Here is a 16314-nt window from a genome sequence, read left to right on the forward strand (position 1 = left end):
GGAGGCCTTCTTTTCTATTGAAACCTTCTACGGAGGCCTTCTTTTCTATTGAAACCTCCTACGGAGGTCTCCGACGGAAGTCTTCTATTCTCTAGAAGCCTCCTACGGAGGTCATCTATTCTATAGACGCCTCCTACGGTTGTCTTCTATTCTATAGAAGCCTCCTACGGAAGTCTTCTATTCTATAGAAGCCACCTACGGTTGTCTTCTATTCTATAGAAGCCACCTACGGAGGTCTTCTATTCTATAGAAGCCTCTTACTGTTGTCTTATATTCTATAGAAGCCTCCTATGGTTGTCTTCTATTCTATATAAGCCTCCTACGGGGGTCATCTATTCTATAGAAGCCTCCTACGGAGGTCATCTATTCTATAGAAGCCTCCTACGGAGGTCATATATTCTATAAAAACCTCCTACGAAGGTCTTCTATTCCATAGAAGCCTCCTACAGAGGCCTTTTATGCTATAGAAGCCTCCTATGGAGGCCTTCTTTTCTATATAAGCCTCCGTAGGAGGTCTTTTATTCTATAGAAGCCTCCTACAGATACCTTCTATTCTATAGAAGCCTCCTACGGAGACCTTCTTCTATTGTATAGAAACATCCTACGGAGGTCTCTTATTCTATAAAAGCCTCCTACGGAGGTCTCTTATTTTATAGAAGCCTCCTACGGAGGTCTCTTATTCTATAAAAGCCTCCTACGGAGGTCTTCTATTCTATAGAAGCTTCCTACGGAGGTCTTCTATTCTATAGAAGCCTCCTACGGAGGTCTTCTATTCTATAGATGCCTCCTACGGAGGTCTTCTATTCTATAGATGCCTCCAACGGAGGTTTTCCATTTATAGAAACCTCCAACGGAGGTCTTCTATTTATAGAAACATCCAACGGAGGTCTTCTATTTATAGAAACCTCCAACGGAGGTCTTCTATTCTATAGAAACCTCCAACGGAGGTCTTCTATTCTATAGAAGCCTCCTACGGAGGTCATCTATTCTTTAAAAGCCTTCTACGGAGGTCTTCTATTCTATAGATGCCTCCAACGGAGGTTTTCCATTTATAGAAACCTCCAACGGAGGTCTTCTATTCTATAGAAACCTCCAACGGAGGTCTTCTATTCTATAGAAGCCACCTACGGAGGTCATCTATTCTATAAAAGCCTTCTACGGAGGTCTTCTATTCTATAGATGCCTCCTACGGAGGTCTTCTATTCTATAGATGCCTCCAACGGAGGTTTTCCATTTATAGAAACCTCCAACGGAGGTCTTCTATTTATAGAAACATCCAACGGAGGTCTTCTATTTATAGAAACCTCCAACGGAGGTCTTCTATTCTATAGAAGCTTCCTACGGAGATCTTCTATTCTATAGAAGCCTTCTACGGAGGTCTTCTATTCTATAGATGCCTCCTACGGAGGTCTTCTATTCTATAGATGCCTCCAACGGAGGTTTTCCATTTATAGAAACCTCCAACGGAGGTCTTCTATTTATAGAAACCTCCAACGGAGGTCTTCTATTTATAGAAACATCCAACGGAGGTCTTCTATTTATAGAAACCTCCAACGGAGGTCTTCTATTCTATAGAAACCTCCAACGGAGGTCTTCTATTCTATAGAAGCCTCCTACGGAGGTCATCTATTCTATAAAAGCCTCCTACGGAGCTCTTCTATTCTATAGAAGCCTCCTACGGAGGTCATCTATTCTATAGAAGCCTCCTACGGAGGTCTTCTATTCTATAGAAGCCTCATACTGAGGTCTTCTATTCTATAGAAGCCTCCTACGGAGCTTATGGCTCCGTTGGTGGTTGAAAAAATGTGTTTAAAAAAATCCATGGGATTCATAACGTGTGTCACCACATGTCTCCTTGTTTGAGATTGAACTTCTTTGCCATTAGATGACATTAAATAAAGTTTCTTCCTATATCCGTTTCTTTATTATAAGCAATTTAATCTCCTAAAACTAGATAATATGTCCTTCTTCCGCTTCCGTTACATAATTACTAGCGAAAATAGTTCAAAAATGTTTATGTTGGTGTTTTTCAAATGTTAATGACCGTGAAAAACTTCCAGAGATTATGTCAATAGAAGTGACATCTGTCTGTTGCAGACTTTTTTTTGTATAGGCTTTCAAACCAAATACGGTTTCCCTCTTTATCGTAAAGAAAGTTGTTAAGCTCCATAAAGAAATTTGCCTTTTGGGGACAATTGCATTGGTTGTATATTTTGCTTAGTTTGCAGGGTGGTTTCTGGAAGGGTGGATATTTGTTCGGTTGGTTGATGGCACTATTTCAAATGTTAACTACATTGCTGACCTATTTTATGATATTTGTTATTAGAATGTCTTAAAAGTTTTATTACCTTAAGGGTAGTAAAAGTTTTTGTGGAGATGTGTCTGAGGCAACAAAAGAAGGGGACTTGGGGAGTAGCTGTGTGGGTGTATTTTATCTTAAGAGCGTAGTTTGTTATCAAAGGAGTCACAAGTATTTCTTTGAAGTTTATTTAATTAATAGATTGTACTTAAGCTCTCGGATGACAACTTTTTAGGTTATAAAATCCTAACCTCACTTTTCAACTAACCTCAAATTTTCAGGTTTTACATACAAGTTAGCACATCCCTGCCGAACTAACAAACAACATTGTTGCTTGCTTGGCTGTGTTGTGTTCTTGCTAGGCTACATTGATGGAGTCGTGTTACGTCTAGTGGCGTGATCATGGTGTCAGCACTTTTTGTCTTTTATAACTTAAGTAGTTTAAGTAGAATAAGTTTTTGGATTTCAATAAAGAAACAGTTTATTTAAGCTCACCAAAAGACGAAGAAGTCTTTTATTGTTAACTTACATATTTATAAGCGGAAATGTTGCTAAAAGGGTGAACAACTTGAAATTTTGTTATTTTTCATTTGACCTCAGCTACAGCTTGCAACATTTGTAAATTTAAAAGAATATTTTAAGTTTGTGATTTCTTTTAATCAGAATTTGCAAAAACCACTTCTTCATTTGCAAGAATCCTCATGCTCTTCATTTTCATAATCCATTTATTTTTGTTTTTCATTTGGAAAATAAAATACATATATCCCCTCCCTGTAACCAACCACCAAACCACTACAGCACATTGAATTATTATTTTCCTAGAAAAAGCTTTCTAAGCAAAAAGTTCATTGAACTTCTTCATCCGGCCGGCCGGCCGGCAAAAAAAAAGTGTGGTGGTTCGTGGTGTCAAATCTTAGAAGTGAAATGAAAATGTAAGAAAAAGGCAATTGCTCCAAAACAAATCCACAATTCAAATGAAAAGCGGACAACAACAACTCTTAAACATTGATTCGGAAAGCTACCAAGTGTTTCACCCACCATCCCCAGAAACGATTAAAAAACAAAACACCAAAAAGCACCGGTAGGCCAATAACTTTTAGCCCGCCACCACCACCCCCAGAAATGCACCATCACCCTGTCTACCATAATGAAAAACATGCAAGCAACCTATTATTCCTTTGAAGCTAGCATGGGGGATGAGATCCCGATATCCAACAATTTACCGGTAAAATATAAACAAAAATAACAACATGTAAGGGAGAAGCAGTCTTCCTTTTGGTCAGGCGAAAGTTTTTACATGTATACTTTTGTTATATGTTACAATGACCTCGGGTGCTGTTGCAAAAATAGTATAGGAAATCAGAAAGTTCTTCTCACATAGAACAGTCATATGTCTTTAAAAACGACAAATCTTTATAACCTGGAAAGAAATTCCAGAAAAAATGGAGAAAAAATAGGAGGCTTCCATAGAATAGAAGACCTCCGTAGGAGGCTTCTTTAGAATAGAAGACCTCCTAGGAGGCTTCTTTAGAATAGAAGACCTCCTAGGAGGCTTCTTTAGAATAGAAGACCTCCGTAGGAGGCTTCTTTAGAATAGAAGACCTCCGTAGGAGGCTTCTTTAGAATAGAAGACCTTAGTAGGAGGTTTCTATAGAATGGAAGACCTACGTAGGAGGTTTCTATAGAATGGAAGACCTCCGTAGGAGGTTTCTATAGAATAAAATACCTCCGTAGGAGGTTTCTATAGAATAGAAGACCTCCGCAGGAGGTTTCTATAGAATAGAAGACCTCCGTAGGAGATCTCCGTTGGAAGCTTCTATAGAATAGAAGATCTCCGTAGAAAACTTCTATAGAATTGAAGGCTTCTATAGAATAAAAGACCTCCGCAGGAGGTTTCTATAGAATAGAAGTCCTCCGCAGGAGGCTTCTATAGAATAGAAGAGCTCCGTAGGAGGTTTCTATAGAATAGAAGAGCTCCGTAGGAGGTTTCTATAGAATAGAAGAGCTCCGTAGGAGGTTTCTATAGAATAGAAGACCTCCGCGGGAGGTTTCTATAGAATAGAAGACCTCCGCGGGAGGCTTCTACAGAATAGAAGACCTCCGTTGGAAGCTTCTATAGAATAGAAGATCTCCGTAGAAAACTTCTATAGAATTGAAGGCTTCTATAGAATAAAAGACCTCCGTAGGAGAATTCTTTAGAATAGAAGTCCTCCGCAGGAGGCTTCTATAGAATAGAAGACCTCCGAGGAGGCTTCTATAGAATAGAAGAGCTCCGTAGGAGGCTTATATAGAATAGAAGAGCTCCGTAGGAGGCTTATATAGAATAGAAGAGCTCCGTAGGAGGCTTATATAGAATAGAAGAGCTCCGTAGGAGGCTTATATAGAATAGAAGAGCTCCGTAGGAGGCTTCTATAGAATAGAAGAGCTCCGTAGGAGGCTTCTATAGAATAGAAGAGCTCCGTAGGAGGCTTCTATAGAATAGAAGAGCTCCGTAGGAGGTTTCTATAGAATAGAAGACCTCCGTAGGAGGTTTCTATAGAAGGTTTCTGTAGAATAGAAGACCTCCGTAGGTTACACCTATACTTTAGCTGCATCTCTTTATTGAGATCGCGGCTAAATTGCTGCCATCCCAGAGTGCGTCTGTGTTATTTATTTTCTGGATGAGGAAACCCTTGAATTCCCCATTCTAACAATTTATAACATGACGGCCTAGTAGATCTTTGCCCTACCAAAGCCGATCTTACTGTCGCTCACATCGCCAGAGAGAGGTTATGATCATTCTGGAACGACCCTCCACCAACAGCAAATGATTCTCACATATTTTAGCTTCAGGATTCGTCTTATCAATGATTATCAATTGAGGTAAACATCCGCGGAGGTTTAGCTGCCTCCGGTGCCTTCTTACCGCATGGGTAACAGAGTTTATCATCACATTATGAGTCGCCCTCTCATGTCTTGCATTCGTGTAGGAAGTCGAGTGATTGCCCGATTAAAGACCCACCATCTTCTTTTCAACTGGCTGTGGATTCTCAGAAGATAGTTGTGAATTAGTTCCAGTCGACGACGAAGAGTCACTAGACTGCTTCGAGGATGATAGCCCGTCATAGCCGGTCTTTCTGTCTTCCACATTGTCAGAGCTTATGATACTTCTCAGACGACAAGCTACCAACATTCAATAATCCTCACTAATCTTGCCTTCAAACTCAGATTTAAAAATCAATGACTGCCACCAGAAGGGCATCTGAGGCGACCATCCGCGAAATTTGCATTGTCGCCACACAGGTGAGAGAGTTTTTGCCGTGGTTACCTTTGTAGGTCATTAGAGGTTGGGCTCCGTCCCATGAGGTCACTTTCGCGTATGAAGTCGAGTGATTAAATCCTCAGAAGACCGTGTCCTCTTCACGTACACCTGTTGTAGTGTGGACGTCTTCGTGCCACTAGCTTGCTTAGGTGTTGAAAGTCCAATTTAAAACCACCTGAATTTTTGATATTGTCTGGAACGGGTGTATCCAACAGAGTCCTTGGGCTGGTGGTCATATTCGGCCCAGGAATCAGGATTTGTACGTTTCTCCATGTAAGGGTATTTCCATTCGAAACGCCTTTCAAATCAAAGTTTCAACCTGATCTCCAGGAATCCCGCTTGGGAAACATCACAACAAATGTGTTTCAGTGATGAACTGAAATTTGTGTCTTTCCTTCCTCTGGCCATACTACTTTTGGTGTGGATGTTGAATTGTGTTCCATCTGTTTGCACAACAAAGGTAGTTGCCCTTTGACTGCCTAGGTTCTAGAGCCCAGAGCAGCTGAAAAAGACGTCTCCCAGTTCGATTGAGATTGAATAACCGTCCATCTCTCCATCTGTCATCTACACCATCTCTGAGCAACTGCGAATCACAGGAGAATTTTCCCGACTCAGACCTATAGTTGCACTCTCCTTCAAAATATAGGGCAATTCTCGGCTTAGCGTATGAATTGCGTGACTAATTGACTAACGTCAATTGTTGGTATAGAGCTGTGGCATCGCCCGAAAATGAATGTATAGACCACGGAAACTCAATCCTACGGCAGCGGGTTCTTTCGTACCGGATTGACCCGGAATCACACAACATCAGCTTTCCGGCCAGCGGCTGCCACCTCAGTGTACATGTGCTTGTATTTGTTCCCGGAATGCCTGCTCCGAATTCTTTTGTTCCGTGCCGGGACGAAGGAAAACCCAGGACCAATTTATTTGTGCTCAGTTTGTCACATCCGCATCTTCACCCATATCCAACTTTCGGTGAGATGCAATAGATGTCAGGAGTGGGTACATCTAAGAGGTTGCTCTGGACTTGTCCACGTGAGGGACTACGACAGGGACTATGGTGCTGCATGATGCGTGAATACAGTCCCCAGTGAGTCGTCGTCAGATTACGAAACTCCCTCGTCGTCCGATTACGAAACTCCCACGCAGTCCACTCGAAAATACATCCTTTTTGCAATGGACTCCGAGATCAGATCGAAGAAATAGTAGATTTCATGAGTCGGAAGAACATCAATGTCGCGGCGGTGCAAGAAACCAAGCTCAACAACAACTGTAGCTTACAACATTGTCATGGTTTACGTCCTGACACTAGCCCGCTTTTGGAAGGTCATAAATGTCTGGGGGTCCTGGGGGGCTTTAATGCGCATCATGAGATGTGGCATTCGGCCCTCGACCAGAGGGGTACAGCGCAGGCAGAGCGGATTGTTAGCGAACAGGAGAGTATTGCGTCGCAAATCTCTTACTGCAGAGGATGAACCACCACAGTTTACAATGGATGATGTTGCGAATGCCATCAAGAACGTTAAATCATCCAAAGCTTTGGGCCCTGATGGAATCTCCATGGTAGTACTGAAGCAGGTGGATGAGCCGGGAGTGGAGTATCTCACTAAAGTTCTCAGCTTGTCGCTATCCACCCTCATTGTTCCCGAAGTCTGGAAAATGGACGGGGTGGTCCCGCTACGGAAGCCAGGCAAGGATGCCAGCAAAAGTGAATCGTACAGGCCGATTTCGCTTTTGTCGCCCGTGGCAAAGACCCTTGAGGACTTAGTCCTCCCCAGTATCAGAACTAGCTATCAAGTTGCCGATCATCAGCATGGATTCCGTAAGCAGCACAGCACGACAACAGCGCTGCGCGCCATCTCCACATACAATATTTGTCAAGGACTCAACCAGAGACGGCCGTGCGATAGAACAGTGATGGTGGCTCTTGACTTATCAAAAGCCTTTGATACAGTCAGGCACTCCACGCTGTTTGAGGACATTGAGCAGACAACCCTCCGGCCAAGCTTGAAACGTTGGATAGTCAACTATATGTGTGGACGCCAGTCGTACGTGGAATTCAGGAATAAGAAGTCCAAACCCCGTAGAGTGAAACAGGGAGTTCCCCAAGGTGGGGTGATATCTCCGGAATTGTTTAACCTCTACCTCTCCTGTATTCCACCCCCTCCAGACGGCATTGAGATCGTGACGTATGCGGATGATTGCACGATCCTGGCGTCGGGTACCTTCCCTGATGACATATATGAGAGACTGAACTCCTATTTAAACGATCATACCACCTTTTTCCACGCGAGGAATATGCAGATTTCCGCCACAAAATCTACAGTCACTCTGTTCACCACATGGACAGCGCAGTTTGGAAGAGAATTGAATGTCGTGGTCGACGGTAGCAGAATTCCGACCACAAACTGTCCCAAAATTTAAGGGGTCACATTCGACACTACTTTCAAGTCGCGCGCGCACGCCACATCTATCTACGACAAGGTCCTAGTCGGCAGCACTTGGGGTGCTGATAAAGAAACCTTGTTAACCACATATAACGCGATAGGTCGGTCTGTGGTAAGCTATGCGGCTCCAGTTTGGTCTCTGGGATTATGTGATACGAATTGGAAAAAGATTCAAACCTGTCAGAATGCCGCCCTGAGAACAGCAACAGTGTCTCCTCAAGTCTGAAGTGGACCATGTACATGAGGAAGCAAAGATTCTTCCAGTAAAGCAACACAATGAGATGCTTTCGTTGCAGTACTTGCTTGGGTGTTACCGTGACAGCCATCCCAATCACCATCTGCTGGCTAGGCCCGACACATTCAGGCATATCAGGAAGAATATTCATGCTTTGGAGCGGGAGGTTCCACAGTATAGGAGAGAACCCCTAGATCAACAGGCATATCAGGCAGGATTAAATAGTATTCACACGGATGCAGTTGCTACGGCCATAAGCAAATATAGTGTGAATAAAGTCCTCGGAGTACATCCCCCATCTATCGCAGCTGAGAAGCGTCAGCTGCCACGACAAACCAGAGAAGTTTTGGCTCAACTACGCTCGGGATATTGCAGTCGCCTAAATTCTTATTGGGCGGAAATCGGCCGCGCCGTGCAAGACATCTGCCAAGTATGCGGAATGGGCCCACACGATACAAAACACCTTTTCAACTGCCCCGCCAAACCTACTCATCTTACTCCAGTAGATCTGTTGTTACATCCCATCGAGTCAGCCACTTTCCTTGAAATGGAGATAGACCCAGAGCTAGATTGAGCAGAAGAACGAACATACAAACATAATAGATGTGTTCCTTTACTTACCTGAGGTTACCATTTTTACCATTTGTTACCATTTTTAACCTGTAAAGCGTTCCTTAACCCCAAAAAGTGGTAAAACTGGCAACAATTTTTAAGAGAGAGAGAGGAGAGATAGTACATACCTATGGCTTTCTTTTCTACCACAGGCTACCAGACAAATTTCTGCAGGTAAAAAATGGTAGAACTGATTTTTCGACTTTTGTTTGACGATTATTTCACAATGAGGAAAAAATGGACTATAAACTGAAGAAATAGTCGAACGCTGACAAAACTAAATTAAAAACTGAGAAATAAAAGATGAAAATTTATTTTTTATGTTTCTTTTTGCAATTGCTACCAGATATACCATTTTTCCGTTCCTTTACTTTTCTGCCAAAAATGTTCATGAGAGAGCAATTTTGACACTTTTCTCTTTTACCACTTTTACCATTAAAAAAGTAAAGGAACAAAGCTATTAATAAACACTGTTACAACAACAATATAAAATTCCAAAAAAAAAATACAAGTTAATAAATATTTTGTTCTGGCAAAAGACTACATGGGGTTAGTGGTTAGTTTTGATGGGAACTATATTCTCAGATAGAAATATCCAAGAAAATATTGTCATTTTCCCCAAGAATCGCCTTCGAAATTTTTTGAGTTTGGGTGACTTGACCGCGGAAAAATAGTCTATGCAAAAGACCTTACCTTTCTCCCCCTTTCTTTGATATCTATACTCCTAATGCCAAAATTTTTATTGTGGTGGTGTGTTGTAAAAAAAAGAAGAAAAACTGACCTCACCTCATCTTAATAGAAATAACCCCCAACCATACATATGTATGTATAACAAATAATCCCCTTATTTATTTATCTAGCAATGGGACGATTTTCTTTCAAAATTTCCCAAGACTCATCTTCCTCCCTACCTTAATAAACTCTCGCTAGCACACATTTTAAATTTCCCACTATTAACCATGACCCATTGACAGACATCTAACATGCATTAGAAAACAAAGCAGGAAAAAAAAACAACAGCAAGAATAAATTTCACTCAATGTCGTTTTTCCCTGTAATGTTTCCCTTTCCTCATATTCCCTCTCCCATTTATGTAATCACAATAATATAACACTCTCTCATGTCTAAAAACTTTACTCCAACAACACTCAATGTAAGAATTCTCCCCCTCCCATTGTTGTAACAATTAACACTCACCCCTTATGTCAACGAGTGCCTACCATACGAAGTGGAACAACAACACCACTAACAAAACATAAAGTGACGTAACATAGGGAAAGGGAAATGCGTCGTTGCTTTTCATGATTTCCTTTTTTTCTTTTTGATATTTACAAGTGCGTAAATGAGTGTTGATGGGGATGGAGTGCCAATGCGAGTGAGTTCGTGTGTGTGCATGCATTTGTGTAATTGCTCTTGTTTCTTTTTTGTTTTTGTTGTAATACCTTGCCATTCATACCACCATCAATGGCAGCACCAGATTGCCCAATTCGTTGACTTTTTTTGTTACAAGTTTATTATGTTGTGGCCCGCTTTTCGGTGCGTGTGTAAATTTTGTAATGTTGTGTGGTGGTGTTCTTTTCTGCTGTTACAGAGAAGGGGATCATTACTAGAAATGATAACAACAACAAATCAAAAGAACAAAAAGAAAAAAGAAACATTTGGCGGGCAATGACCTTAACGGTAAACATTGTACACAGAAAGTAGAGGCAAGAAGAAGTGTTTTTGGGTAGTTGTTGTTGTCAATGGAGTGTGTGGAAGTTTTTCTTTCTCGTGGGCATATTTGACAGATTTGTTTTTTCCAATACATACACACAAAGTGCATTAAGTTCGTGTAATAGGGAAAAAACTTTATATAAAATAATTTAAAAATCCACGTTTTGTGGATAAATGGAAAAAATAATTTTTAAAAAATCCACGTTTTGTGGATAAATGGAAAAAATAATTTTTAAAAAATCCACGTTTTGTGGATAAATGGAAAAAATAATTTTTAAAAAATCCACGTTTTGTGGATAAATGGAAAAAATAATTTTTAAAAAATCCACGTTTTGTGGATAAATGGAAAAAATAATTTTTAAAAAATCCACGTTTTGTGGATAAATGGAAAAAATAATTTTTAAAAAATCCACGTTTTGTGGATAAATGGAAAAAATAATTTTTAAAAAATCCACGTTTTGTGGATAAATGGAAAAAATAATTTTTAAAAAATCCACGTTTTGTGGATAAATGGAAAAAATAATTTTTAAAAAATCCACGTTTTGTGGATAAATGGAAAAAATAATTTTTAAAAAATCCACGTTTTGTGGATAAATGGAAAAAATAATTTTTAAAAAATCCACGTTTTGTGGATAAATGGAAAAAATAATTTTTAAAAAATCCACGTTTTGTGGATAAATGGAAAAAATAATTTTTAAAAAATCCACGTTTTGTGGATAAATGGAAAAAATAATTTTTAAAAAATCCACGTTTTGTGGATAAATGGAAAAAATAATTTTTAAAAAATCCACGTTTTGTGGATAAATGGAAAAAATAATTTTTAAAAAATCCACGTTTTGTGGATAAATGGAAAAAATAATTTTTAAAAAATCCACGTTTTGTGGATAAATGGAAAAAATAATTTTTAAAAAATCCACGTTTTGTGGATAAATGGAAAAAATAATTTTTAAAAAATCCACGTTTTGTGGATAAATGGAAAAAATAATTTTTAAAAAATCCACGTTTTGTGGATAAATGGAAAAAATAATTTTTAAAAAATCCACGTTTTGTGGATAAATGGAAAAAATAATTTTTAAAAAATCCACGTTTTGTGGATAAATGGAAAAAATAATTTTTAAAAAATCCACGTTTTGTGGATAAATGGAAAAAATAATTTTTAAAAAATCCACGTTTTGTGGATAAATGGAAAAAATAATTTTTAAAAAATCCACGTTTTGTGGATAAATGGAAAAAATAATTTTTAAAAAATCCACGTTTTGTGGATAAATGGAAAAAATAATTTTTAAAAAATCCGCGTTTTGTGGATAAATGGAAAAAATAATTTTTAAAAAATCCACGTTTTGTGGATAAATGGAAAAAATAATTTTTAAAAAATCCACGTTTTGTGGATAAATGGAAAAAATAATTTTTAAAAAATCCACGTTTTGTGGATAAATGGAAAAAATAATTTTTAAAAAATCCACGTTTTGTGGATAAATGGAAAAAATAATTTTTAAAAAATCCACGTTTTGTGGATAAATGGAAAAAATAATTTTTAAAAAATCCACGGTTTTTGGATAAATGAAAAAAAAAAATAGTTTTTAAAAAATCCACCTTTTGTAAAAAAATATAAAAAATAATTTTTAAAAAATCCACCTTTTGTAAAAAAATATAAAAAATAATTTTAAAAAAATCCACGTTTTGTGGATAAATCGAAAAAATAATTTTAAAAAAATCCACGTTTTGTGGATAAATCGAAAAAATAATTTAAAAAAAATCCACGTTTTGTGGATAAATCGAAAAAATAATTTTTAAAAAATCCACGTTTTGTGGATAAATGGAAAAAATAATTTTTAAAAAATCCACGTTTTGTGGATAAATCGAAAAAATAATTTTTAAAAAATCCACGTTTTGTGGATAAATCGAAAAAATAATTTTTAAAAAATCCACGGTTTTTGGATAAATGAAAAAAAATAGTTTTTCAAAAATCCACCTTTTGTAAATAAATATAAAAAATAATTTTAAAAAAATCCACGTTTTGTGGATAAATCGAAAAAATAATTTTAAAAAAATCCACGTTTTGTGGATAAATGGAAAAAATAATTTTAAAAAAATCCACGTTTTGTGGATAAATGGAAAAAATAATTTTAAAAAAATCCACGTTTTGTGGATAAATGGAAAAAATAATTTTTAAAAAATCCACGTTTTGTGGATAAATGGAAAAAATAATTTTTAAAAAATCCACGTTTTGTGGATAAATCGAAAAAATAATTTTTAAAAAATCCACGTTTTGTGGATAAATCGAAAAAAAATAATTTTTAAAAAATCCACGTTTTGTGGATAAATGGAAAAAATAATTTTTAAAAAATCCACGTTTTGTGGATAAATGGAAAAAATAATTTTTAAAAAAATCCACGTTTTGTGGATAAATCGAAAAAATAATTTTTAAAAAATCCACGTTTTGTGGATAAATGGAAAAAATAATTTTTAAAAAATCCACGTTTTGTGGATAAATGGAAAAAATAATTTTTAAAAAATCCACGTTTTGTGGATAAATCAAAAAAATAATTTTTAAAAAATCCACGTTTTGTGGATAAATGGAAAAAATAATTTTTAAAAAATCCACGTTTTGTGGATAAATGGAAAAAATAATTTTTAAAAAATCCACGTTTTGTGGATAAATGGAAAAAATAATTTTTAAAAAATCCACGTTTTGTGGATAAATGGAAAAAATAATTTTTAAAAAATCCACGTTTTGTGGATAAATGGAAAAAATAATTTTTAAAAAATCCACGTTTTGTGGATAAATGGAAAAAATAATTTTTAAAAAATCCACGTTTTGTGGATAAATGGAAAAAATAATTTTTAAAAAATCCACGTTTTGTGGATAAATGGAAAAAATAATTTTTAAAAAATCCACGTTTTGTGGATAAATGGAAAAAATAATTTTTAAAAAATCCACGTTTTGTGGATAAATGGAAAAAATAATTTTTAAAAAATCCACGTTTTGTGGATAAATGGAAAAAATAATTTTTAAAAAATCCACGTTTTGTGGATAAATGGAAAAAATAATTTTTAAAAAAATCCACGTTTTGTGGATAAATGGAAAAAATAATTTTTAAAAAATCCACGTTTTGTGGATAAATGGAAAAAATAATTTTTAAAAAATCCACGTTTTGTGGATAAATGGAAAAAATAATTTTTAAAAAATCCACGTTTTGTGGATAAATGGAAAAAATAATTTTTAAAAAATCCACGTTTTGTGGATAAATGGAAAAAATAATTTTTAAAAAATCCACGTTTTGTGGATAAATGGAAAAAATAATTTTTAAAAAATCCACGTTTTGTGGATAAATAAAAAAACAATAATTTTGAAAAAATCTACGTGTTGAGGATAAACGGAAAAAATAATTTCTAAAAATCCACGTTTTGTGGATAAATCAAAAAAATTATTTTTAAAAAGTCCACGTTTTATTGATAAATAAAAAAAATAATTTTTTAAAAAAAAATCCACGTTTTTTTAACGAAGGGCCGACAACAGGAAACTCATTCGTCGCCACAAACTTCACGGCTTTGCCTACAAAAATAATCGTTAAAAATATTCTCCCCATAACTTTTCAACACACACACACGCTCACCCTTAAAATACAAAACTTTAAAACGGAAGATAACAATACCGAGTCCCATTTACTTCCCTGCTCCATAAGGTTGTAAAAATAAAAGAAATATGTACATATGTGTGTACATAAGATGCAAAAAGGACGTTGAAAGTGTGTATCTGTGTATTTTACCTTATCCTTATCGTAACTTTGTATGCGTAAAAAGAAATGGAAGATAATACAACACCCTATCCAAATAAAAAACAAGATTGTTTGGAAAGAAAAAAAAGTTGGCTGTTAACCGACACGTGGGCGTAATAAAAAAGTTGACGAAGGAAATAAAAGGTCACTATTAAAAACAAACACACACACAAACAGACTGACAAGACCGCATAACAGATGATAGGATTATAATCTTTTTGCATACACAATTGTATTAAATTTAAGGAACAAGTATTTCCTGGACCAAAAATATTTTAGGGTTGAGGCTGGAGAGTTTTCATAGTGAGTCACGCTTTCAATAAAAATAGGTGATAGGAAATAAAAATCCATGCAATATAACGGGCAATGAGTCGTTAGGCGAGAATCTAGGGGAGAATCGATGAGGCAGAATTTCTTTAGGGTCATTATTTCAAAGTCGTAATAGGGCCCGCAATACGTTCTCTATATAAATTGAGAACATTGCTATACACTGACCAAAGTTGTGCCTGAATGGAACGTGTTTGCCTGAATTTCCACTCACTGTCCGAAATTAGAGCAGGATGATGATTTAGGACTTAGGAGACCGATTGTGGATGAATTGTGTTCATAGAGTTCGTTATCGACAATAGGTTGATGTCCGATGGAATGACGCCCTGGATGCCTTAACGATAGCACCTAAAGTCCTGACGGATGTGGATCACAATATGATGGCTGGGATGACACAAAACTCTGAATATTCTGAAATATTTGCAAATTTCTCCATTGTGTGTCGCTGAGGAAGGAAGTCCGGTTTGGAGCTACATACCCAGCAAACCAAGTGTCTGATGTCCGACAAGTCTAAACAATTTCGGAAGCAAAGTCGTTCAGATTTCGTTACGATTTCTAAACGATTTTTCGGACAGGAAATAGTTCAGATTTTGTACAGATTTCGTTCCGGCTCAAAACTTTCTTATACAAATAGTATTAAACGTATTGAAAATGGAGTCCCTGGGTCCATGTTTTGGTATAGCCCCCATATAGCCGTACCTCCCGATTTAAGGTATTTTTCACCTATTAACCACATTTTACAACCAAATTGGCTGTAATTTGGCACAATGAGTCCTCAATGAGTATAAAATATCCTTGCAAAAATTTGTCAACGTAGGTCCACGCTTTCTTATAGCCCCCATATATGGGTACCCCGATTTCGAGTATTTACCCAAAAGTGGGTAAAAACTCTTTAACTGTCGAACCACTTGACGTTGGCTGACATAATTTGGCTCAAAACTTTCTTATATTAACAGTATTAAAGGTATTGAAAATGGAGTCCCTGGCAGAGATCATCAATGAGTTACTTGTCCCCGTAAGCCAATTGTACACGCACAAGTTTTTTGGGCCTTTTGCTTTTTTAATGCGTGTGTTTTCTTGCACTCTGTATTTTTCCACCACCACAAAAAATACTTAGGACGCATCAAGACCGTTGCTTGTGCGTAATAAGTAAAACAAGTGTCCATCGTATTTTGCACTGTATACAAAACTCACGATCGTAGATAGTTTGCCAAGTGACTTATCAAGTGGAAGCACACACACAACATTACAAAAAATAAACATTTCTAATTTTATTTTTTGTTGTTTCGTTTGTGTGTGATTTTCTTTATTTGCTTGGAATGTTATGTTATACGTGCTTTTGAATGCTCTTCTAACCTTTGAAAATCAGTGTTAGAAAATTATTTTTGCTCTCACTCTCTCGGAGAACATAAGACAAACGGTTGAATTACAAGGGTTGAAAACAACACTTGATGTGCGATGAGCAAGAAAGTAAAACAGAAAATGTAATTGCGTATTTAAAACTACTTGGCAAAGCATACGCAAGTGTCAAAAAATACCCATTTTTAAATAACTTATTTTTTGAGTGGCTAGCCACACTCGTACATATTTTGAGAATGGCA

The sequence above is a fragment of the Musca autumnalis genome, unplaced genomic scaffold, assembly GCF_047663935.1.
Source record: "Musca autumnalis isolate F117 unplaced genomic scaffold, ASM4766393v1 scaffold_2, whole genome shotgun sequence".
Taxonomy (NCBI): Eukaryota; Metazoa; Arthropoda; class Insecta; order Diptera; family Muscidae; genus Musca; species Musca autumnalis.